Raw genomic sequence first — 25,409 nt, forward strand, 5'->3', positions numbered from 1 at the left:
TGGCACCTGCGGTCAATGATAAGGACGACCCCCGTCACCTCCCAGGAAGCTTCAGGCCAACGCCGACCTCGCTTATGAGTAGCAGCACGTAGTTTGCTCATATTAATATTAGAACCTCCACAAAGTCATCAAAACATGTTGAACAGTAGTTTCGTTGCCAGTTGGAAAGAAAGTGCAGGGGAGGAAAAAACGGGCATCAAGGACCTTCCAGTCTGCTTTTCGATTTGATTGAATTCAAAGAAATGAAAACAGCATTTTAGTGCTCAGCAGCTCTGAGAAGTGACACTAATGAAGGCCTTATGTCACGACACTCGTCATGCTCTGCAATTAAATAAATTCTCGACAAAAGAAAACCGTCTCCTGCTATTTGAATGCAGCCGGCAGCATTTAATTTGTTCAATTTTCTCCATTGAAAGGGTACCAATTTGCTGAGAAGAGGAGAGGAATTTAAAATTTAGGAGAAGTCACATTGAGATAGATTTTCAACACGATGGAGAGGAGCCTGCATTTCACGTCAGTGAATGGAAGTGATGCTGACAATTTTAGCACGCCACTTATGACAGCAGAGTTTGGGCACCATTAAAAGCACCCCAGCAGCCGTCAAATGCTTCCTTCTAATTGGTGCGTCTATGACACGGCTTGTTTCCAAATTTATGGCCTGCCCTGGCGCCCATTTGAGGCCCCATCCACACAAAAGCCCGTTTCATTGTTTTCGCAGTTTGTCCACACGGGGGCGCCGTTTCAGAGCTTGAAACCGATCACTTTTGGAACCGGGCTCCAGAGTGGTAACATTACAAAACGCGCGCCCCGTACGTTCCAATGTGGACACCATATGCGGGATACTCCTATAGCCATGTCGTATGTCGTTTTTCTTTTACAGCCAAATATTTTTGCGTGATGTACTGAAATCACCCGCCATTGTCACTTCTCCTGTGTTCCTCTCACTGGTCTGTATATACTACTGGATAGCCGATAGACGCCCGGGAGAGCAACAAAAAGACTGTCACTCCACGGGTTCGCCACCACGCGTGACAATAACCGTAGGCTTCTACGGCATCGGAAACATTCACCGCCAAAAACGAAAAGTAGCGCCACCCCGTGGCGTGGTGCCACACTGCCGTTTGTTACACATCTCGCGAGCAGACGACTGTATAAACCACTGGCGTGCACAGGCAGACCCCTAGTGGTGTTGCTGACACAATTACCCCTCTGCCCTCTCGCCCCAAAAATTTTTATTTTTTTATTTTATTTTTTTAATAAACCGTTCACTCAATGTTGACACAATCTTTTAGAAAAACTGCCCGATTAAACTCGTGGGAAACTTACCTGTTTAAAAAAAAAAATGCTAATGGAAAAGGTTTCATGTGAATGACAGAGGACAGCAGAATTTTTTTATTTATTTTTTTTTAACTCTGACTTCTCAGGTGTCATACCAGGAATAAGCAGGGTTCCACTGTAGACCTTTGAGGGTGCCGTGAGATTGACAAGCCATTGTAGATCTCAGAGTGCAAAGATTCTGCAAGTGCGCCGTTACTGACCGCAGAGCCGACGTCCTCGGCGGGCGCAGCTCGCGTTAGTTAGGCCTGGGCCAACTTGATTGATAGTGGCGGTTGGCTAATTCCACGGCAAATGATACTATTATTCAGGGGCTCAAATTGAATTACTCCATCCATTGAATCTGCTTAACATTTTCCCCATGGATAGTTTAGCAACCGGTGTAATCTCCCCTACTTACTCACAAGGCCGGTTTGTCATGCCAAGCGCTCGCTCTCCCTCCCGGCTTACTTTGAAGCGCCGCTGCAGTGAAAACATGATTCATCCTGCATGTGCCCACATACGCTTGTAAAGGTAACGCAGCATCACACGGCGAGCCTGCAAAAGTGATTATGCTTCTATCGGGCCAGGAGCAAACACGCAGCAGGTGGTAAACGAAGATCCAAAAGGGAACGGTCGGGCATCAAGAAAAGTTCATTCGGCGCTTTATCATTAGCATTTGCATATTGACCTAAATGTTGATTTGGAATTTTTATTCTACACCCTGCTTGTGTTTCATACTCTTCCTAAACTGTGTTTCATCTGTGTGTGACCCCATTCTGTCAAACTAAGTCTGTATTTTGGTTGTTTTGCAGGTTGATATATGTTGTTTTAAGACACACACACACACACCAATCCTATTTTTGTCTTTGTCGCCCTTCCTTCGCACACCGTCGCTGCAAACTCTTCTCAATTCCCACAAGTTCTCACCAGTTTTAAACTCCCCTTGCTACAACCGGGTAAACATCACCGTTCCAAACAGAGCATAGTGGAGGCAATGCAGTGCCCGCCCTGGCAGTCAACTGAGCCCGCCACGGGTCGGAGGCTGTTTTGAGAAGCCTCGCCAATCTGTTTTTCCTTCTTTTATTTTTTTCAGGAGAGCTCAGTATTGTTCATTCGATTTGACATCATCATTGCTCTCCTTTTTTAAAAAAAAAAATTTAAAAAAAAAAAGTTTTTTTTTCTCTTTTTTTTTTCTCTTTTTTTTTTTTTAAATATATATACATATATATACATATACACACACATATATATTTTTTTTTTTTCATGTGCATGTGCGTGCGTGCGTGTGCGTGTGCGTGCGTGCGTGTGTGTATTCATCAGTTCACCTAAAGCCCATTAAAAAAAAAAATCCCATACTAATAATATAATATAATAATAAATTGCCAAATGCAGAAACATCAATGTAAGTTATCACGATGTAGTGGCTCTCGCTAACAGACAGAATTAAGTAACCAGAATTAGGTTAAAAAATTCTATATACGTAGACCATGTTTCTATAAATATTTGGTTTTTATTTGAGGCAGATATTTTTTCCATTAAAATGTGATTTATGAGGAGGTTAGACCATTGGTCGATATTCAGAGTTTGTTTATTTTTCCAGTTAACAAGAATTGTTTTTTTAGCGATAGTAAGGGCAACAAGTGTAGATTGAAATTGTTTATGTAGTAAGTCAGTTGTTGTTAGGTCACCTAGCAAACACAAGTTTGGAGATAAAGGTATCCTACACTCCAAAATAGCGGAAAGTTTTTCTAAGACTTTAGTCCAGAAATACATAACCGGAGTACATAACCATAAAGCATGAACATAAGTGTCTGTAGTGTTTTGTAAGCATTGGAGACAAATGTCGGAGTCTGAGAGTCCCATTTTCTTCATCATATATTGAGTAATGTATGTTCTATGAATAATTTTATATTGGATAAGTTGTAAATTTGTGTGTTTTGTCATTTTAAATGCGTTTTCACAAACGTGAATCCAAAAGTCAGATTCCGGTGCTATAGACAAGTCTGTCTCCCATTTCGAGATGGGTAAAGACATTTTATCAGTATATGAAAGTAACTTATATATTTTTGAAAGTTTTTTTTTGTTGTTGTCGGAGAAAGCTTGTTAATATCTTTAGCTAAAACAGGCGGTTGGAGAGTACCCCGAAGTGTTGGAATTTTTTTCTTTATCATATTTTTAACTTGTAGATAATGTAAAAAATTTCAGTTATTTATATTGTATTTTTGGAGCAAGGATGTATATGATATAAACATATGATCAGTTTTTCCTATCAGTCACGTAAAGCGTGGCTTGCCAACAAACTATATACTTCCTTTCAAGTTTGCCTTTGATTGACAGCTAAAGATAGCCATTGACAATCGTGATGGGGGGGGGGGGGGGGGTGTCAGACGCGCATCCTTTGACACACAAATCGACTTCCATGTTAGCCAGCGCGCCCGCTTGTTGTCCGAATGACCGCCCGCGTCATATTTATGTCGCAAGCTGCGTCTCCCGCTGCCTTTTTGTGGATTAAAAAAAAAAAAAGTGATGCAAAGCAATGTATTGTAATGGGAGCCACCAAACGGTAAAAAGCTCGATCCAGGCTGACACAGCTGACATTGCTGAGATTCCTCACGTTACAACGTTCACAACTGATTAGGAAACTTTTATTTGAATCAGTCAAGCCACGCACACACACAACATATGCATGGACCAATTGTAGAACAACACACACAGTGATGCAGTTCAAGACACTCGCACATGCACAACAACAATTTATGTTAGAGGATAAAATTATTTATCACATTGCAGTACAATGTGGAATTCTGTTTTTTATTGCCAAGCTTGTTAATGTTGATAACTGTCACCAAGTTCTAATAAACAATGCACTTTACACATGATCTTTTTAGATGGACAATTTGCTTAGTTTTCATCGAACCCATATAATATCGTAAAATTAATTAATAAGTATACAAGTAAATAAAATTAATATTAATACATTCATAAGAAATAGGGACATGAATACGTGCAAGTAAATAAGTATCAATAAAATAACAAATCGCAGCATGCAGATGCCATAAAACACTGGAACAATGCCAAGTCTCATGCTGAGTCAAAGATCAAAGAATAGCGATGTCTGACAAAAAAACACCAGATATGACATTTTGTACAGCCTTAAATCCAGCCAGCATAAGAAAAGCAACTGCTCGCCACTGGCAGATAAAAGGGGGCTGGGTCACAGGGTCATTTCTTCAGACATAGTTGCTTACAGAAATGGCGTTCGGCTTTGTTGCTAATGAATTTTTGAGTTGGATAAATGCACACAGAACATTGTTTTTTAGATTTCATGATGAACTGCCGCTTTTAAGTGACAGAAAACATTTTGTCATCTAACTTGAGTAGCGCGGTGAACAAAAAATAAAACTGGATTTTTCTTTTTTTCTGCTTCGGGCACACATTCGTTTGGTGTGCATTTTCGCAAAGACAGTTAAGCCAGCATGACGGTAAAATTCTGGCACGGCGGTGAGAAAATAAAACCTTCTCACTACAGTATATTCTAATTAATTACGCTCCTGCAGCGTTAGGGGCGAGACGCTAGAACCTAGCTGCTAATCAAGGAGGTTGGCAAGAGTTGTCGGAATACTTTTCAAAGGTAGTTTAATGGGTGAAGACCAACGGCGCAATTTATGATGTTTTAAATGTGAAAACATAAACAAGCGGACTTAAGACATTATACAACTTGCCTTAAATACATGTATAAATTACATTCTTAATGATGTTTACAGGAGGAAACTAGAAGAATTATAACTGTAATTCAAGAAAAGATGTCTCTGCCAAATCTAATATTGGGGTCTAATGAACTTCAAAGGAGCACATAGCATGCCGTCTACTTGTTCAAAAATAGTGACCGCCCCGCCACAAGCTACAGTTACATACAGATCGGTGAGCCGCTGCTGCTTTATTGGCGTAGAAGAAGAAAAATTAACAGCAGAAGAAGAGTGTCTTTCGAGTGAAAGCAAAACAAGCTCAAGGGAAACAAACTAAGGTCGCATTTTGTTTCATGACTTGTGCAAAATAAACACATAATGACAGGTCGGATAAAGACTCGATTTATGTTTTTCAATCTCCAATTTTAAACAAGAAACAGAACCGGTTAGTTCCTGTTCAACGGAGACAGTAACACTGCCTCCCTGTGGACGGCGGAGGAACTGACCATGGACACGTGAATATCTGAGGATTGCTGTGCGTGAATATCTCAAAACAGCGTGATGTTTGTCTCAAAAATAAATGCGCGTGCGCAACGATCCACAAGCGCACTTTTGAGAACTCGCAAGCAAAAGTAATAAAAAAATGCACACACTAAATTAAAAAAGACACGTGAAAATTGCGGATACATTTGTGGATCTGAAACACACGTGGAAATCAAGAAAATGTTTGTGAATTTGAAAAACACGTGAAAATGACGAATATGTTCGTGGACATGAAACAACCCAAGTGAAACTCACGAAAATGAAAATCACAAATGTACTTGTGTGAATATTTTTTGGACACATCTCTCCCTATAGCAGGGATGTGATTTGACCAAAGTGAAATTATCTGAAAATTTAGCCGGGGGTCTGGGGGCCTCATGGGTTTTCCGTGTTTTTAAGTACTTTCAATGCACTCACATGACAAAGAAATAGACAAAACAACAGCATAAATTTTCAATGTATATTGAACTATCCCATATAAAATGGCAGTTTTAGTCAACTCAAAATCAGTCACATTCAAAAACATTGGACTGCCTTTGCTTTTAAAAACTATCACTGAGAATATCATCATATCTAACTAATGTGATTACTAAGTTAACACATAAATAATGTTGAAGAGTTCAAATTTCATGAACAAATAATTGTATCATGACCAAATGAAAAGTAACTCATATTAGAGCATACCACAAATGTCTTTGTTATAGCAGAAGATGTTATCTGTCGGAGTCATGTGCATATACAATGAACTACAAAAAAAAAAAAAATCAGATTTTTTTTTTGGGGGGGGGGGAGATAAAAAAAAGCGGAATTCCGCGAATTAGCGGAAAAATCACATCCCTGCTATAGCCACTGCACTAGCAATGAAAGCTGTCACCAGAAAGCATTTCCAGAATTCCAACGGTCAAACTTGCTGACAGGATTCGACTTGTGTCTTTGTATTTGTGTCACTTTCATCCGGCCAGCTAGCGGGCTTCTTTATGTGAAGCATGAGGCGGAATAGTTGCACGCAGCAACAGAAAGCGGCCCTCTCCCCCCACAAATCAGCATAGCTTGTCAGTTCCATCAACACTTGGATAATCCCAGAGCTATCATGTGTGTGTCCAGCACTCTCATAAATCACTGATGCATTGCTTTCTCTCTGCTCCAAAACAACCACCTCATTATCCTTTTTCTAGCTTTAGGAAGGCAACGCGCGCATGACGTCATGATTACACTCCTTTCTTTTGCCAAGAATGTCACACTTCTGTTTCCTATTTTGTTTACTCTCCTAGAGGACAACAGGAAGTCCCCTGGCTGTCAAGTCATAGTACGATTTCACTTTCCTTTCTTTTCTTTGGTCCTTTCTCAGGTTTCCTGACGGCCTCACGACTCTGGCTGGAAGTGTTCGGTTCAGGGAAACGGTATGGGATTTATTTTATTTTTTTTATAGGTTTTAGGTGAACTAATGAATGCACGCACGCACATACACATATTCACCCACATACAAAAAAAAATAAAAATACAAAATATATATATATATATATATATATATATATTTAAAAAAAAAAAAAAAAAAAAAGGAGAGCAATGATGATGACATGTCAAATTGGTAAAATTACCGAATGAACAATACTGAGCTCTCCAGGAAAAAAAAAAAAAGTCATAGTACGATTATTGGATGGTAAACATTCAAATGCATGATAAATTACAATAACATGCTGTAAACGAGGCACAGCTTTGGTCATCCCGTGTATTAACATCAAAGTCTGTTGTAGCAAACAGGCGCAGGTTCACCCGCTGACCTGCATTAATGACATCATAATATCATATAGTGTAACCATCTGTGATTGGAGGGGGGGGGGGGCTAAATGACCCGTACTCGCTCACTTTGGACACTATGCGAAATGCACTCTTCCTACGAATGCAAACCGGGCATAATAATGTTTAACAGCTGGTGCTTTCATTCATTGCTAATGTTGACAAATTAGCAGTTAGCAGCTAAATTGCACACAGTAACGCACTGTATCAGGATCAGCTCGGATCTCCACCACCCACATTCAATCAGCAGCTTGGGAGCAGATTTAAAATTATTCATAACCAGTCCCACTTTTCATATAAAGTCACAAAATAACTCAAGGTAATAACAAACTACTGTAAAAGTAGCTAAGGTTTATTGCAGCTTTAGATTCAAACTAGCAGGTTGGAAAAAAGAACCGAACAATAGTCTCAGCAACCAGAAAGGATTGCAGTTATGTTGCCAGGAAACTGCAGATCCTCAATTCTCCTGTGATCCTATATCCACCTGAGATTAATCAAAAAGGGTTTGCCTTTCAGTGAAAACAAAAGTTAAAGCAAGCTTAGACAAGAGGGACATTGTACTCACTTTTAAATGTGTCCCCCCCATTCAGCCGACATTTAACCCACAAATTCTCACAATATACAATAATAAACATATGATCACTTTTGCATCACATTTTGACTACATATGTAATAGTAAGAGAAACTAAATTGATTTTCATTTGATTTACACTTGCACGACTTACTACCATATGAATTATGAATGAAAAGGCACAATGCACGACGTCCATCGAATGTCGTCACCTTGTAACTTCATTAACGGCACCACACAACGCATTCTGTGAACAATATACAGGTATATGCAAAATAAGTAGATATAACACGCCGGGAACTCAAATGTGCAAAGTGTTGCCGTGTTTCATTTGCATTTGTGTTATTTTTATGGGGGGGGGGGCAATATATTTACAATTGCACCACTCAATTTAGGGCTAACCCACTAATAGCAAAAATCGGTGAATAATTGACGGCAATTTTTTATTTATTATTATATACAATGATTTTACCAATCCAGCCCACTTGGTAATATATGTTCCTCCATGTGGCCCCTTAGCTAATATGAGTTTCACACCCCTGTTTTAAAGCTACTGGACGCTGAAAATTTAATTTCAAATCGCTACTGCCACCTGTGGCCAAAAAATAAAACTGCATCATTCCCTTCTTCACAAACACAATGCAAAACATGATGTCACATCCACAGACATTCTTTTTTTGGGGGGGGGGGGACTTCCACAGACATTCTGTCTGAAAACTATTGGCCAGAAGCTTTCAGGAGCACCCACTGTGAAAAGCTAAAGTGATCATCTACTAATTAGAAGATGTTTCAGTCATAAATTGTCGAATAGAAAGGCGATTATAAAGATATTTTTGGCCAAATTGTTAGAGAGCCGCTTAAAAAAAAAATCATATTCATGCATTTGCTATTTGTTATTCAATTGCTCCCTTTTCTAAGGCGGTATGGAAAAAAAGTCAGCCTGTTAACATTAATAGGAATCTGAGATTACTGATACTGACACTCACAGCAATCTCGGAAGCATGAACGGGAGGAATCAGGAATGTTATCAGACCGGCATCTTTGGCCAAATTTATCTACTTTCTCCCTACATATGCAGTGTCTGTAAAATGTCTTCATGCCCCTTTTTTAAATGTCAGGTTTTTGTGATTTAAAAAAAAAATGACTACAATAAATCACTTTAAAAAAAAAAAAATCAAATCACTTAATGTGACCTTTAACTGTATAACTTAATTTTTTTTTCATATCTTTTCAGGGGGAGAAGTAATAATAAAAGTAAAATGTGTTTGCACCCTCTCCTGACTGTGGGTGAGGCTGTGTTGAAAAGTGACCACACATCGCAACTCATGTTAAGTTGGAGTCAGCACCTGCCACCATATAAATTGATCCAAAATAAATTTCATATGTTCTGGATGGCTTTTCCTGACATGTTTCTAATCCCAGGGTATGGCACAAAAGAATTTCCAAGGTATTAAATATGCTGTGGAGCACAGTCAAACTGTCGTCATCAATTGTCATCACCCTTTAAGGCGTTTTTTTTCTTCAGCTGCAACGCGAATTTCACCCCACTTAAGTGGGTGTGACAATCAGTGGTATTTTAACTTCTTTCTTCTTTTTTTTTTTACTTCCCCTCTATGAACAGTTCCTAATAGCAGTTAGTGTTACCGCACAATTTTCAGTCGACTTCTAGAAAGAAAATCCATGTGAGGAACAGTAGAAGTTTATTTGAGGTTATCCAGATGACCGTTAATATATATATAAATAATTATTAGTAGTAGTAGTAGTATTAATGTATTCATTTTTAATCAATTATTAACTGATTTTAATTTTTTATAGTTGGTTTTACTAGATTTTATGTATATGATAGTGTGTGGATCTCAATGTGCAGCACTTTGGAAACGCTTGTTTATAAAATGTGCTATAAAAAAGTGGATTGCAGTTTGTTCAGCCACCTTATATCTGTTTTGTTTTTTTACTTACCCTCTCTTAGATTGTACAGATTGTACGTCACATTAATTTGCACAATTTTAATAAAAAAAAAAAAACTGGCATTGGAATGGGGGTGTGACTTTAATTTACACAAATAATCACATTTGACTTGCATATTGTGCAAAATGGTGCTCTCCATTCCGAGACGTGCTAACAATTGAACTTGTCAGCGTCAGTTCAGTGTTATTTTTCCTACTTAATTGCAGGTTAAAAGAGGCTCGTTAGCTTGCTAATTAAGTCATGTTCGGCTCTTCTCATTAACATAACATAATATTTCCTCATGGTTGGTGAGTCTGCATCACAATTTAACACACATCTTACATTTCATCTTCCATCTTCGTTGCCATGAACCTTTTTAAAGAGGCTGAAAGGATCAACCAAACCAGCTGGCTGTCGTGATAATGAGGAATGAGAAAACACATCAGACCAAGGGACTTTTCAAGTCTTTGGGACCAAACAGGCTTCTCTTACGCCCAATTCACACTGACTAGCCATTTATGTTTCTCCTACGTCCTTGCTTGAAAGCGAGGGACGAAATTCTTCCCCGTTTTCGTGATGATTAGGCTACTTCAGTGGGACGACCACTTGAAAGTATATTCTCGCTGGACCATCCCTGGGCATGAAATCTGGCATTTGCCGGCCCTCTATCCCTGGGATGCAAGGCCGCGGACACCGACGGGCCACGCACAGTTGGAAAGGTCTCGTCGAGACGAATCCGGGGATGCCCGTATGTCCCCAGTAGGACGTAGGGTTTGGGAGATACAGCCGCCCAAAGACCTCCAGGACACCGATGATTTTCAAAAATGTCGATGGTTCCCACCCCGGGTAAAAATCCGGCCTCTGCCGGCCCTCTTCTCGTCCACTGACGCTTTACCAGAGAACAAGCCAAGTAAGTCAATTATGCGCACGCGCGTTGTCAATGCTGCTTTACTGACAACTTTTTTTGCCATTCAAAAGGCGCTTTTTCCACAAATGATACAGGAATTTAAGACCAAAGCAGTAGAAGTAATGTATTGTATAATAGAGGACACTGACAGATAAATATTTTTAATGATTTTATTCTTGGGCATGCACCGCATTAATAGCTTATTACGACCGCTCGTCGCTGCTGATAATTTTGCTGCTCTTCTCTTTTAAAGAAAATATACTGTATGCTCCTCATTTTAAAAACAACGAAGAGTACAAGCACACGCACGCAGAGTGATGATGTGTGTATTGGGGGGAGGGGGGGGGGCGGTCGTAGGAGGTAAGACTGATGGGTGCTGGTGGACAGGCGTTTAGGGAGTAGTCCGTCTGTTGCACAGTGTAAGCAGAGCCGGCCTCCATCCATCTCCATTACGCACGTCCACATGCCAATGGGCAGGGGACAAGTCCTCCGAGAGTGACCCGGGGGAGGGAGGGGCGGCCGGCGCAGGGGAGGAGGGAGGTGCTTGTCTGTCAAAACGTATGCATGTTGCGCTTGTGTTTAATCACCGGTGGAGCGCGACGGGCAAGAGGAGGGACATGACGAGAATACATCTTCGCCGTCTGCTGCGGTCTCTCCACAAGCAACACGTTTCTACTTTGCCATTCATACAGTCAAACCGTTAGAGGTGGCAAGCATGGAAATACAAATATTTCATTACTGGACTTCAGATTTCCAGGTACTATACATGAGTATTTATTTTTCAAATGATTAAAAATGTTCGCCTTACATTTGTAAACGGATGCGTGCAGATTTTATGCCTTACCAAAAGATATAAGGGTGGCGTGTGTTTATATTGTTTGTGAGTAAAATTGCTACATTAATTAAAGACGGCTGGGGAAGGGACATTGTAGATTCAGTGAGTGTATCGTTGTCATTCTAGACAACAAAAATTCATCAACCCCGTAACAGATTTTCATGGTCCAAATGTAATCATTGTGATCCTTGAATGAGCTTTGATTCATCCATCCAGTGCACTTAAAGTCCTTTCACATCGAAATGATCAGGACCTCTTAATTTTGGGTTCGATAGTTCCTTGGGCAATGTCTTTGTTGTTACATCTGCACAGCAAACAAGGATCCGGGAACATTGGCGTCAATCCGTTTGATGACGCATGTAGCGCACGTAACGAGCTGCACAACACCAGGCAGAGAGAAAAAAAAAAAAAAACACATTTTATATCCTATATAAGTTGTTAGAAATTGTATAAAGTAGAATTACACATTTATATTATTGGAAGAGTTAATAAATCTACAGTGGAATGCAGAAATAGACCATGTATTTTGTTATATAAATGTGTACGGAATTGCAAAAAGACAAAATATTTCTTATTTCTGGCTCATATACATACATAATGCTAAATGCTATCTTGGTTGACAGTTCAACAATGCTAACCTTTATCCAAGCTTTTTTAGCTCGGTTCCGGCTATTGGAAGCCGCTGCGCCATTTAGCTTGTGCCAGTCCCGCATTGTATCAAAACATGCCTCTAGAAAGCTCAGCTTGCATTGGGTCCAACATTGGCTTTGGATAGCAGGACTAAATTTGCCATGAGTCTTAGACTTGAAATAAAGTAATCGTTCTAGTTCCGCCAACACTAGAATCTAGAATCTTCCTTCTTTGACTAAATGTTACTCAGTCTCCACTCATCAACAAATCAAAAACAAATCTGACAGCTGTCAGTTGAAAACGTGTGCCCAACGTCAACTGTAGCATTTAACACTGTTTTGCAAAGGTCGTACAAAGAAGCTACAAGTGCACAAGGTTAAAGTGACTTGTCGGCGCATCAACTTTACCACTCCGTAATGTTGGAAGTGGAAAAAAATAATATATAAGTTACTTTCATATACTGATAAAATGTCTTTACCCATCTCGAAATGGGAGACAGACTTGTCTATAGCACCGGAACCTGACTTTTGGATTCAAGTTTGTGAAAACGCATTTAAAATGACAAAACACACAAATTTACAACTTATCCAATATAAAATTATTCACAGAACATACATTACTCAATATATGATGAAGAAAATGGGACTCTCAGACTCCGACATTTGTCTCCAATTTTTACAAAACACTACAGACACTTACGTTCATGCTTTATGGTTATGTACTCCGGTTATGTATTTCTGGACTAAAGTCTTAGAAAAACTTTCCGCTATTTTGGACTGTAGGATACCTTTATCTCCAAACTTGTGTTTGCTAGGTGACCTAACAACAACTGACTTACCACATAAACAATTTCAATCTACACTTGTAGCCCTTACTATCGCTAAAAAAACAATTCTTGTTAACTGGAAAAATAAACAAACTCTGAATATCGACCAATGGTCTAACCTCCTCATAAATCACATTTTAATGGAAAAAATATCTGCCTCAAATAAAAACCTAATATCAAAATTTATAGAAACATGGTCTACGTATATAGAATTTTTTAACCTAATTCTGGTTACTTAATTCTGTCTGTTAGCGACAGCCACTACATCGTGATAACTTACATTGATGTTTCTGCATTTGGCAATTTATTATTATATTATATTATTAGTATGGGATTTTTTTTAATGGGCTTTAGGTGAACTGATGAATACACACACGCTCGCACGCACGCACGCACACACACGCACATACACATACTCACCCACATACAAAAAAATATATATATATATATGTGTATATGTGTATATATGTATATATATTAAAAAAAAATTATTAAAATTTTTTTAATTTATTTGTTTTTTTTTAAAAAAGGAGAACAATGATGATGTCAAATCGAATGAACAATACTGAGCTCTAAAAAAAAAAAAAAAAAAAAAAAGGAAGTGGAAAATAAAATAATGATGTCATCTATTAATCAAAGTTGATTCGACTATCGCACCTTTGGTGTCAACGACAAAATCAAAAACAAATCTCAGTTTATCCCTAAATGCGACGGAAAACGTTTTACATGAACATGATGGCTAGTTGGCTCCATCATTTGACCAACTAACACAAAGGTTTGAGTGTTCTCTTCATGCCCTTCACAAATCTCTTTTTTTTCTTGTCATAAAAGTTTAAAAGCGACTTAATGACAACTAAAAAGATAAAAACAAGACAACACTGCACCGTAATTTTGATACGTGCTTATGGTGTGCTAATTTTAATTTTGTCAACGCACATTTTTCACCGGACTAAAACTAGACTAGACTGGACTAAAACCCTCATTAATAAACAATAAGTGGGACTAAATCAATATGCATTTTCGTCGACTAATGAAGACAAGACGAAAATAAACTTCACAACTGGACATTTTAGTTCATGAATAAAAACGAGACGGAAATGATATGATTTTGTCTAATCTGTCATAATGACACACCCCCTTTCAAATCTTCAGCTAGCGAGTGCACAAACACATTGGGACAGACAGGAGGTGGATTCACAGTGAACGGATAAAAAAAAAAAGTAAATTATATTTAAAACATTAACATTAATCCAACGGCTATCACATTCCAACAATAATGTTAATCCGACCGCTAACTAAATCAAACTTTATTTATAAAGCACCTTTCATACATTAAAATGCAACTCAAGGTGCTGAACAAACAAAACATCCATAGTACAATAAAAAGATAAACCATCCCTCCCCCCAACATCCCCTTGATCATACCTACAAAACACACGCACACACACACACACACACACACACACACACACAAGTTTGTTTTACTGTCTTTGTGGGGCCATCTCATTGACCTAATGCATTTCCTAGCCCCTTCCCCTATTCCCAACCATCAAAAAGGATTACCTACCCCTATTCCTTACCCTAACCGCAACCATAACTCAATTCAAACCTAAATTCTAAAACCAAGTCTTGACCCTCAAAAAGAGATCAAAAATTTTAGGGCCCATCAAAATGGTCCCAAATGGACGGGAACTGGACCACAACTCTGTGAATTCCAAAATGTTGGCCCCCACTATAAATCGATTCTGAATCGAATCACAGACGCAAAAATTGGAATCGAATCGTGAGGCATTCAAAGATTCCCACCCCTACGACCTATGACTAAAACCTCTGTGCTGGCTAACTTACTAGCTCATAGCACGGAGCCACAGTAGCCACTTGTTGATATACTGTAATTGTGCGTCACTGTCAAGTTGTTTTTCATCAAAAAAAGAAAGGACATTTTATGTGAAATAGTATTCGATGTTCAACATTATCTGCTGTCAAAAAATATATATATTAAATACAGGGGTAAAATTATTGTTGTGACCAAAACCAGACAAATAAAATTATGTTTTCTTGGACTAAAACAAAGACTAAAATGTTAGATTCAGAGTCGACTAAAAATGGACTAAAGAAAAACGGGGAAGAGGTTGACTATGATAAAAACGAACAAGCGGGATTGAAACTGGACTAAAACTGAGTCTGAATTTAAAAATGGCGGATAAATTGAACACTATGCTAAGTTGTCTTACTGTTTTGAATGTGAGTCTCATCACGTTGTATCACCTCTTCTCACATTCTTGTTCTGCTAAGCCTGCTTGTTAAGGCTGTTGCTTTTTTGGAACATAGCTATGCTTCAAAAAAAATTTAAAAAATCGGAAACAGATATAGAAGCTATGTCTCGTCTCATGTGATGTCATGCATGGCGGCGATTCGGCCTTTAAAGCCCTTTTTTCAAGAAAGTTTGAAAATACCCGAGTGACAAGTGCCTCACAAATGCAACAACGGAAGCACAGCAACGGCGATGATGCTTGCCGTGTTTAATGAGGCGGAATTTATCTTGTTTACTGAGATCAAATGAATTCTCCACACTTCTCCTCCTGAAAATACATCACAAATGATATACATGTTCCGTGGAGTCTTAGCAGCCCGAACCAACATCCTGTAGGTTTAAAGATGCTAATGTGTTGAAGCTTGGAGAGAAAATTGCTCCACTGGATGTTTTCCTCTCCGCTCCGCTCACGCGTTATTACTACAAATGCAAACACGGCGAGCTTCTTGCCTCCTAATTCCTAAAGTAAATATCATTCTCAGACTCACAAGGCTGAAGACACAAACCAAACCCGGTGCGATGTGTGTTTTATAAGCTAGCATGAGCTTGACAAATGAACAAACAAGCACACTTTTATGAAATATTTAGCCGTGAGCTGCATCCGCCGAAGATGAGTGAATGAATACAGCAATTTAGGTCAACTCTCCACAAATATATTGTAGTAGGCTGGCAAGTGACAGAAACATAACCCAATCTAGACACTGCAGCATACACAGTGTTAAACCTTTGAATGAAAACTGCTGAAAACTTGTTTGAGAGCTGCTAACAAACATACCTTAACTGGCAAGTCAAGTCAAAAATTGTGTTTGCAGTTCTATGTCGCATAAAATTCTCACTTTAACCCTGTAGAACCCACGGGGTCAAATTTGGCCCCTATAAGTTCTGCTACTCAAATAACAAAGACTTTTTTTTTTTCTTTTACAAATTTAACTTCAAAAGTCCAGAGTGCCACTTCTGACCCCTGCATGGGGCCATCTAGTGGATGAATATTGCACTTACATGAGCCAGAGTGGTGGTGACAAGATGGCTGGCAACGTGCTGTTTTGTTGAGCTGGAAATCAATCCAAACAAAACCATCTTCTCAGCAAACCATCAGATGGTAAAATTGTGTTGTTTTTTGTTAATCTATTTCATATCATGTTGCAGAATGCCTAGGAGTATGTTTTATATATATTTTTTGATAAATTAGCAACTCTGAGCTAGTTCAAAAAACAAGGGTTAAAATTGAAAAAACATATATTTTGGTGTTCAGTGAACTTATAACAGTCATTTAATGTATATTCATAATTTTCCAAAGAAGAAAAGGGTTCTTGGGTTCTCCAGGGTTAAAGTCAGAATTCTGAGATTAAAGTCAGTATTTTCACTTTAAAGTCAGAATTCTGAGAATAACGTCAGAATGTTCACTTTAAAGTCAGAATCCTGAGAATAAAGTCAGAATTCTCACTTTAACGTCAGAATCCTGCCAATCCTTTTGTTTCTCTATTATTATTATTATTATTATAGGATAATTAGGGATGTCACAATATTCATGGTAGCGCCTGAATATGGTCATATACAAAATAATGACCCATTCTGCTTAAAATATCATTTTGAATAATATTTTGTGATTTTGCATTTAGTGTATGTTACCGAGCGGTTAAAATGAACGTGTGGCTGACTGTTTCCATCGTCACCTTCGAGTGTGTTTAGTTGAAACTATCATTCAGTGCCCTCGCTGACACAAACACAAAGATCTGAGTTCGAGCAGCGATAGAGAAGTTTGTCATGAATAAACAATTGTATGGCCTTGCGCAACACCCACACTCAGCGGTGTGAATAAGCTCAGCTAATCTACCCTGGTGAGCAAGTGCGCAAAAAAATACTGTACAACATCAACGTGAGAGATGGCTTTTAAATATTCTCCAGCAGAAGTCCAAAAATAAATTTGCATGCTGAAGGTTAAGTGGCGATCCCCACGCGACGACAACAAATCGTCAACAAAGCAGTCGTACTCTTTAGCTCAAATATGAATTCTTGCAGCCACAATGCTAATCACGTTAACTAGTATCTGCTTGACAATGTGGGCATTACTTTTGTCCAAATGTTTTTTTTGAATGAGTGAGCAAATGAAAAGCATGCTCTACCTGACTTGACATTGAAGAATATAATATGATTTTGTTTCAAAAAGTCTTCAGTTGCTTTAGCGGGATGTTTAGGATCGTTATCCATCGGCAATTAGAAAAACACGTTTTATTTTTGGGGTCCAAAACAAACAAATTGTATTTGATTTGTGGAAATTTTTTTTTTTCTTCTTTTTTACTACACGATACTCACTGTGATTTTTTATTTTTTTAGACCTAAAACTAATACTAAAACGACTAAAACCTCAACAAAAACTAAGCATTTTCCACTTAATAAAAACGAACAAACCGGCTCTGAAGAATAATTAAAACTAACTCAATTTAAAGAACATAACCGAAAACAAAATAAAAACTAAGTACTGTATAATGAAAATTCCCAAACTAACCATAGTGCGGAAATGTGCTGCTATTAAGGGTGTCAGGCGATTAAAATTTTTAATCGTAATTAAACGCATGACTTCCATAGTTAACTCCCGATTAATCACAAATTTTAGTGCACAAATTAAAGTGTACAATAAAATGTACAATTCTAAGTTTCATACTCCTAACAAATAGAAATATGGCTGCATCCTTTAGTCATTGACACAGTAATTTCATAGTAATTCATCAAATTGAGTTAACATTAAAAAAGATATACTGTACTGTAAAAAAACGAGTGTGATATTGATTTGTGGTGAATTCATTTTTCTGCCACTAGATGGCATAATTGCATTTTAAGACATTGGCGACAGCTCAGTGCATTTTCTTTAACATGAAGTAACTCTTTGTGAAAATTGTGCACATTTTTAAAATTGTCAATTTGTAATTATTATTACAGTTATTACTGCTAAATTTGTCTGCTGCGTTGCGACTGGAATTGCCCCCGTACAGGCTTTCCAAGCAAGGGGTGGTCATTAATCGCCCGTTAAAAAAATTTGTGGCGATAAAGGAACTCAAAATTAACTCAAAATGAACGCGCTAATTTTCACACCCCTAACTGCTTTATATGATATGTTTTTGCTTTTGTCAGAGAGTCAACTCCATTACTGCATGATGACAAACCAACAAAAACTTGAACTCAACAAGTGCTTTTCCCTTTGTAGGGATATTGAAGCCAGATTCGCCACCGTCTCTCTCTCTTTGTGTCACACACACACACACACACACCTACCAGTGAAGCAGCCCACCGCTGTCCACGTCTGAGTGATTAATGGTTGTTCTCTGCTCCTCCCACTCACCTGCACTCAGCAGTTTGATTGATGGGCCCGGGGGCTTGACAGATGGACAGATGCGTCATGGCGGAGAGCCCGGGCAGGCAGCGGAACTTCAGTCCCGCCGGCATCAACATCATTTTCCAAAGCAGCTGGAAAGCTGGTGTTTAATTCCCATCCGGCCGCGTCATCCTTCTAACTGCACAGAAATGAAAACATGGAAAGGATGGTGACACTTCTCGTAATAGGGCTGAGTATCCATTCTAATTTCCTCAATCGGTTCGATTTTGATTCAAAAGAACTCGTTTCGGTTCGATTTCGATTCCAGCCATTTTCACTGAAGCAACCCCCTTCACTCCCAGCTGTTTTACTGGATTTTGACTGATTTTGCGAGGCCCACAGAATATTGTGTTCTATTGCTATAAAAACATGCAACCTACCAAAAGGAAGATGAGAGTTTCTTCTTTCAGTAATTAGCATTAGAATACAGCTAACTTTCATCATTATTCACAAATCCATTTCAAATTGTGGGTAAATGAGCTTTTTTCCCCACACGGCCCTGTTTGATCTCTTATACTCTACTACCATTGCTTTAAGCGACTTCTTCGGGTCAGAGGCTGCATCAAAACCTCCTGTATGGTCTAGTATTAAAAAAAACTAGCGTTTTGGGGACCAAGGCAATATTTAAAATAGGAAGTTTTTATATATTTTTGGGAGCAAACGAGTTAAATATCTGGTACATGATTAAAAACTCCACAAACATTCAATTCCAAAATAAAATGTGTTGAGGCAGTAACTGGTTAAATGATTTAGTTTATTAATAAAAGTGTAAAAAAACACATGTATCATCATTTAAGTGTTACACAAACATTGACATCAGCAAGGATGATGATGAAGAAAATATTTTCATAATTCTAATTCAATACAATAATTGTCAATATAAATGAAGAAGATTCTGAATTGTCTTGAAGTGCAATTAGTCAGGTCTTACATAAATGTAAGAAAAAACTTTTAAATTGGCATGAACTGTAAATTTCAAGAAAACAGTAAGATACAAAAAAAATGGCCTTTGAAAATCCATTTTATATAAATCATTTTTTTATGGTATAAAGAGATATTAAAATAATCAATTCATGGTTTTATGAATCGATATCAGGCTCGAAAAGGAAAATTGATTCGATATTGATTATTAGATTTTTTTTTAAACCCAGCCCTATCTTGTAATGTTTACTTCAACTAATGGTACGAGCCATGTCCATATTCACAATTATTATTTGGATTCTTCAAAGACAAGTCTTGATTCTTCTGACATTGTGCAAGAGGTGAAAGATAAAAATCACAACTTTATAATTGCGTTTGGTTTATGTCTGATTTTGTCTCATAATGATCATCTTCCAGGACACATGGAGGTTAAATAAGATGATAAAACTAATTACTTGCTTCAAATTAAATCCCACCCACTCATTACATGCAAACCTGCTAAAGGTATGCACCCCCCCCCCCACCCCCAATTCTAAATTTGCATTTACAGCAGTGGATTATAATGAAAACGTCCTCCAATTAGATCCAATCCAGAGTGTCTTTATTTCCATCAATCATTCAGTCTATTTATAACAGTAAGACTTTTTGGTTGTGACAGGATTCCTCCATTTGTGCGGGTGAAGCTCACACTGCAATGTTTGAGTAACAAGACAGAGGCAGCGGGATGGAGGTTGCCTCGCTCTCCTTGCCATATCTCTATTCAATTGTAAAGTGAGAGCAGCGGGCAGACAGTGCCATAAATCACACGTCTTACTAATGGCACTTCCAAATGAGGCCTCTCATCAGACAAGACAAGTGCCGCTCCGTGTGCTACTTGCAGCGCCGCTGTAACATCTGTGCGCTCTCAAGCAACTGTGTCTGCTATGTGTGCCATCCTCGCATTCATTAGGAAGTGTCTGCTGAGCCTGAACAGTTCAATTCCGTGTCATCTGCCTTGGATCTTGTTTGCGCCCTTTTTTCCAAGATTCCATCGGTTGGGTTTCATCAATTCAAAAGCTGGTACGGGTCTCGGCAGGGCTGCACTCACCATTTGTGTGTTCGGGCGAGGATTGTCAGGAACCGGGTCATAGGTGGTGGATGCACAAGTTGATAAGTTGAAGTTAATGCAAAAATGTCAAAATAATTATTTGATAAACCTTATCTAGCGACAGGCCTGTTGCCATCGCCGAGTCCACACACAACGTATAATTTCATACAATTAACAGGCGGCCATCTTACTTTTAACCCTTGACCCTTGCAAGCGGTGCAAATCTCTAAAGTGCAGTAGCCATGCCTGGCCAGTGGGGGCATACGAGACAAAACATACCATATAATGGTTCAACAGCAGAAGTGAACTGCAACAAACTTCATTTTGTATTCATTGCAATCATAACAGTCAGTTTAATTTTAATTCCACAGCAAATAATGTACAGGTTGTTGTACAGTGGTGCCTTGAAATAAACTCCTTAGTCAAATCATCTTTTCCTATTGATTAAATGTAATTTCCTATTGATTAAATGTAATGATCTAATGATTAAAAGTTGTTTTAATAATGGAAAAATAGCACTCTATATTATTGTTGAGATACTTGAGAATCTGAATTTTTGTTGACCAAACGTACAAAGTTGTATATAAAAAAAAAAATTCAAATAACATGACCAAATCAAATGCATTCTTCCCTTCTTTTCTTTTTTTTTTTTTACTCTATGATTTGGATCTTACTGGTTCTGGAATAAAGTATAAATTAAAGTGAATGTAAGTCATGTAAGCCATTCAACTCATGCTGCTCCTTCTAGTGTGCCCGCCTTGGCCACTGGTAGGCAGCAGAATACAATTATGTAGACTCCGTTTTAAAATACGGTAATGTTATTTTTCATTGAGGAAGGCGATTCTTTATTCCCATTTCTCTCCTGACCACACATTACGGCAAGTATTACTGATTTAGGTTTACAGATTACGTTGACTTGTGTCCTTTTAATGACGAGATTTTAATATTGCAAAGTGAATCCTGTATTTGTGCAACTGCACAAATAAGGGTTCCTCTTTGCCGTGTACAGCCTTGCTGTTGTCAGGGGGCACACTGCTGTTGGCTATAATTGCTGCCCACCATAATGTAGCTGAACAGAAAAATACAAACAATTGAAAACAGTAAGGTTATTGAAATAGAAAGTTCATGTAATAAATAAATAAATATACATGTGAATGTACTAACATACAAGTTATTTAAAAAAAAAAAATACAGTATATTCTTTGGTGACCTGAGTGCTAACTATGGTCAAATGTTTGGTCATTTTCTCATATATTTGAAAGAGACTTTCAATTAAGTTCTCCTTTCATGAACATCAAATCATTTTCACTTTAAAAAGGGGAAATGCTACCTGTAAAGTAACCTTTTTGTTATAGGTCTGTAGAATTTGGATAATAACAACCAATAAGTTTGAAATTGATCAAATGATTCAAAAACTTTTATAAATGGGCACGGGGGGGGCAAGGTTGCTTCAGGGTATCCAAAGATTATGTCAAATAATTCATTTCATAATAAATTAATTTCAATTGGAGTCTCCAAATGTTGAAATATATTTAAGTACATATTAAGCATGCAGGAGATGTTTGCACATAATGTGCTGTTTATTAACAATGTGCACAAAAATCAAAGTCTATGAAATAATTAACATCAGTGTTTAACGTGAATGAAATTTTTAACGCATACACTTGTTTAGTTTAATTCGTTTAAGGAACAAGTCACATTTTGTCCCCTTATTTCGTTTTCCACACACCCTACGAAATAAAATAAATAAATAAATAAAAATAAATCCTCATACTACTACTGTAATTACAGCATATAATGTTATTAATGTACTTAAATCGCCCAATTCTAGACTAAAAATGTATATATACTAAGTGTTAAGTATTCTTCAAGCTGTTTTGTGCGATGTTTAAATGTTATTTTGAAATCTATGCTCCTAATTTGGAAGGCCGCTGCGTAGTTCTGTTTCCTGTCTCACGTCTCCGTTCGTCATTCAGCTCGTGCATTTAAATTTAGCTTGTGCAAAACAACATTAACTTATTGATGTCCATCCAAAACAATCTATCTGAAAATAATGTAAAAGTTATTTTAAACAGTCACTTACAGTACGTCTCACGGGAAAACCAACATGATATTGCCCAAAACATGTCATCTTGATTGGACTCGGAAGAATCTTCTTCTACACACACTTAGTGAGGTGGATTTCAACATTTTGTGGTAAATAGCGCCAGCTACTGTGCAGGAGGGGCATAACAGTTAGTAGGCGTCTGATTGATAAAAATGCCGGTGTCGGTACCAGATGTGATCGGGATGCCAGATTGTACCGGGGTTGTCTACCGATGGCGTCATGCTACAGGATTGGCTGGAGATGATCAGTTTACAATTGTTTGATAAAGTTATTTGGGGGGGGGATGCGGTTGACGTCAAAACATTGGAAAGAAAATATTAATGATGTCATTTAAATGGGTCTCCGGGTGGCGGAGTGGTTACCGTCACTTGCCGTCGGTGCAGGTTAGTGTGAGTTCGCGTCCCCGCTTGGGAGACCATATATGTGTGTGAGTTCACAAATAAAAAAATAAATTAAATATAAAAGGTGTCATTTAAATAACAAAATATATGGACTGAAATTGTCAAAAGGTAAATAACCCTATATATAATATAATATATAAAAGCATATAAGATATAAGAATATAAAAGCAGGATACTTGAAGATTTGAGAAATAAATAAAAAGATTGAACCGTCGAGCTTTCTAACGAAATGCAGATTCAGACGTGTTCACTTTGGTTTGGTTTATTTTCTTTCTTTCTTTTTAGCAGTTCACAAATCACAATACATCACAAAAATAGTCTTAATGATAATAGGACCACAATAGCAATCTAAACTGACAACATTTGTCACATCTCAGGCAATTAATTTGTGTATTTATCATTTATACGATCTATTTTTATTATTTATTCAATATATTTTGCTTTTATATTCTTCTTAATGTTTGTCATCAATTGGATAATTTCTAGCCAATCCTGTAGCGTGACGTGTTTATTTACGTTTTGACAATTTCAGCCCATATATTTTATTTAATATTTTAAATACAATAATAATATTTTAATATTTTCTTTCCAACGTTTTGACGTCAACCGGATTTTTTTTCCAAATAACTTTATTGAACATTTGTAAACGGATAATCTCCCGATAATCCTGTAGCGTGACATCATCAGTAGGCGACCCCGCTACAATCTGGCAGCCCGTTCACATCTGGTACCGACACCGGCCAACGTGATACGTCAATCATTTGGCGCCTGCGGGTTCCAATCACATTTGAGCAGGGGCACGTGCCACCCCGGTCTCCCCTCTGGCTCAGACAGTGGATTAAAAGTCACTGTAGTGTAGTTTGGGTGTCATGACACATTTTGATAGCCTGAGCTCGTGCACAGGCGGCCATCTTTCTCTCTGAGTGAGTGTCGGGCTTTTGTCTAATAAGCATGTGACAGTATGTTTCATCTTCTTGGGTTTCCCCCCCGCCCCCAACATATTGCTCAAAGACACTTAGGCAGCAAAGAAAGTGAGATGGATTGAGACAACAGTCTGCTTACCCACTGGGCGACTCTGCCACTCAACTGGGCTTTGCCTTTATTGCAACTTGACAAGCATCGCAGATTGCCTGTCATGCTCGGGCCCGCCTTTCCCTTTTTGGCGACAGCTGCTGAGTCGGCACGCGCGCCACTGACTGTGCGAAGGACGCTCAGTGGGTCTGCTGAGATTGGCAAAGAGATATCAAGTGGAAGGACCTGATGCAAAAGCAATTTTCAGGAGCTGTAGGGAATATATTGAGGTCAAGTGAACTTATTTCTTTCCCCACGTCCACTTTTCATTGAGTCTGTTCTTCAACACATTCGGGACATGAAGGATTGCGTAACCCTGGTCAATGCTGATTTACCTGGTGCCATGTTTCGGTTCTGTGAGGGTTGAGTTTGATTCGTTATGGGTGTTGTTGTTTTTGTCTGTGGTTGGTGTTTTTGTTTTTTGTCTTGTGTTTCTGGCATACGGAAGCGTATTGCATTCACTTGGAAAAAAAAAGTCCTGTTTTTCTGACAAATTTTTTGGGGGAGTATTTTTTTCTGTTTTATTGGGTTTTTTTGTAAATTTTTTTCTGTTTTACATCGCCAGCAAAGGAACGAAACTCCGCCGTAACTGTATTACTTGTGTGCAAGATTTAATAAATATCCTGGTAAAATGAAAAAAGTAACACTTCTTACCTAGCGTTGCGTTTCGGCTGAATTAAATGAAAAAGCAGGCAAGGCAAAAAAGTCAAACCCGCAAAATTGTCAGCTAGGAGACATTTGTGTCCCTCATCCACTCACGTTCCCTCTCGACACCTGGACTCTTCATTGTAGTCGCAAAGGAAAGCAGTCTTTGTTTTTTCCAAAGGAAATGAGAAAACGCCATAATTGCTCACATGTGGTGCTTCTGTGAGCGTTCTCGAGCCTCCGCTGCTTCTCTCGCACGGAGAATGAGAAAGGAGAGGCAGAAGCCGCTTGAATGCGTGGATGTGATTCTGAAGATGCATCGCAGTGGTCAGGTTTATTGGCCATTCTTTTGCCGTATTGGCTGCAAAGACCATCAATTCGGGCATTTCTTCCTTTGCAGCTTATGCACTCCACAGGTGTGCTGCCCAGGCAGA

At 38.3% G+C, this 25,409-nt stretch overlaps 1 long non-coding RNA gene across 1 annotated transcript in view; it reads right to left on the reverse strand.

Moving 5' to 3' along the window:
- Positions 1-21,054, reverse strand: part of LOC144063794 (uncharacterized) — a 47,073-nt gene extending 26,019 nt beyond the window's left edge. The window contains exons 1-2 of the long non-coding RNA XR_013296636.1: positions 20,752-21,054; positions 18,711-18,882 (exon numbers count right to left, since the gene is read on the reverse strand). This is a non-coding gene — a long non-coding RNA (uncharacterized LOC144063794). The remainder of the gene's footprint in view (positions 1-18,710; positions 18,883-20,751) is intronic.
- Between the last annotated feature and the right edge of the window lie 4,355 nt (positions 21,055-25,409).

The sequence above is a fragment of the Vanacampus margaritifer genome, chromosome 1 (assembly GCF_051991255.1).
Source record: "Vanacampus margaritifer isolate UIUO_Vmar chromosome 1, RoL_Vmar_1.0, whole genome shotgun sequence".
Classification (NCBI taxonomy): Eukaryota; Metazoa; Chordata; class Actinopteri; order Syngnathiformes; family Syngnathidae; genus Vanacampus; species Vanacampus margaritifer.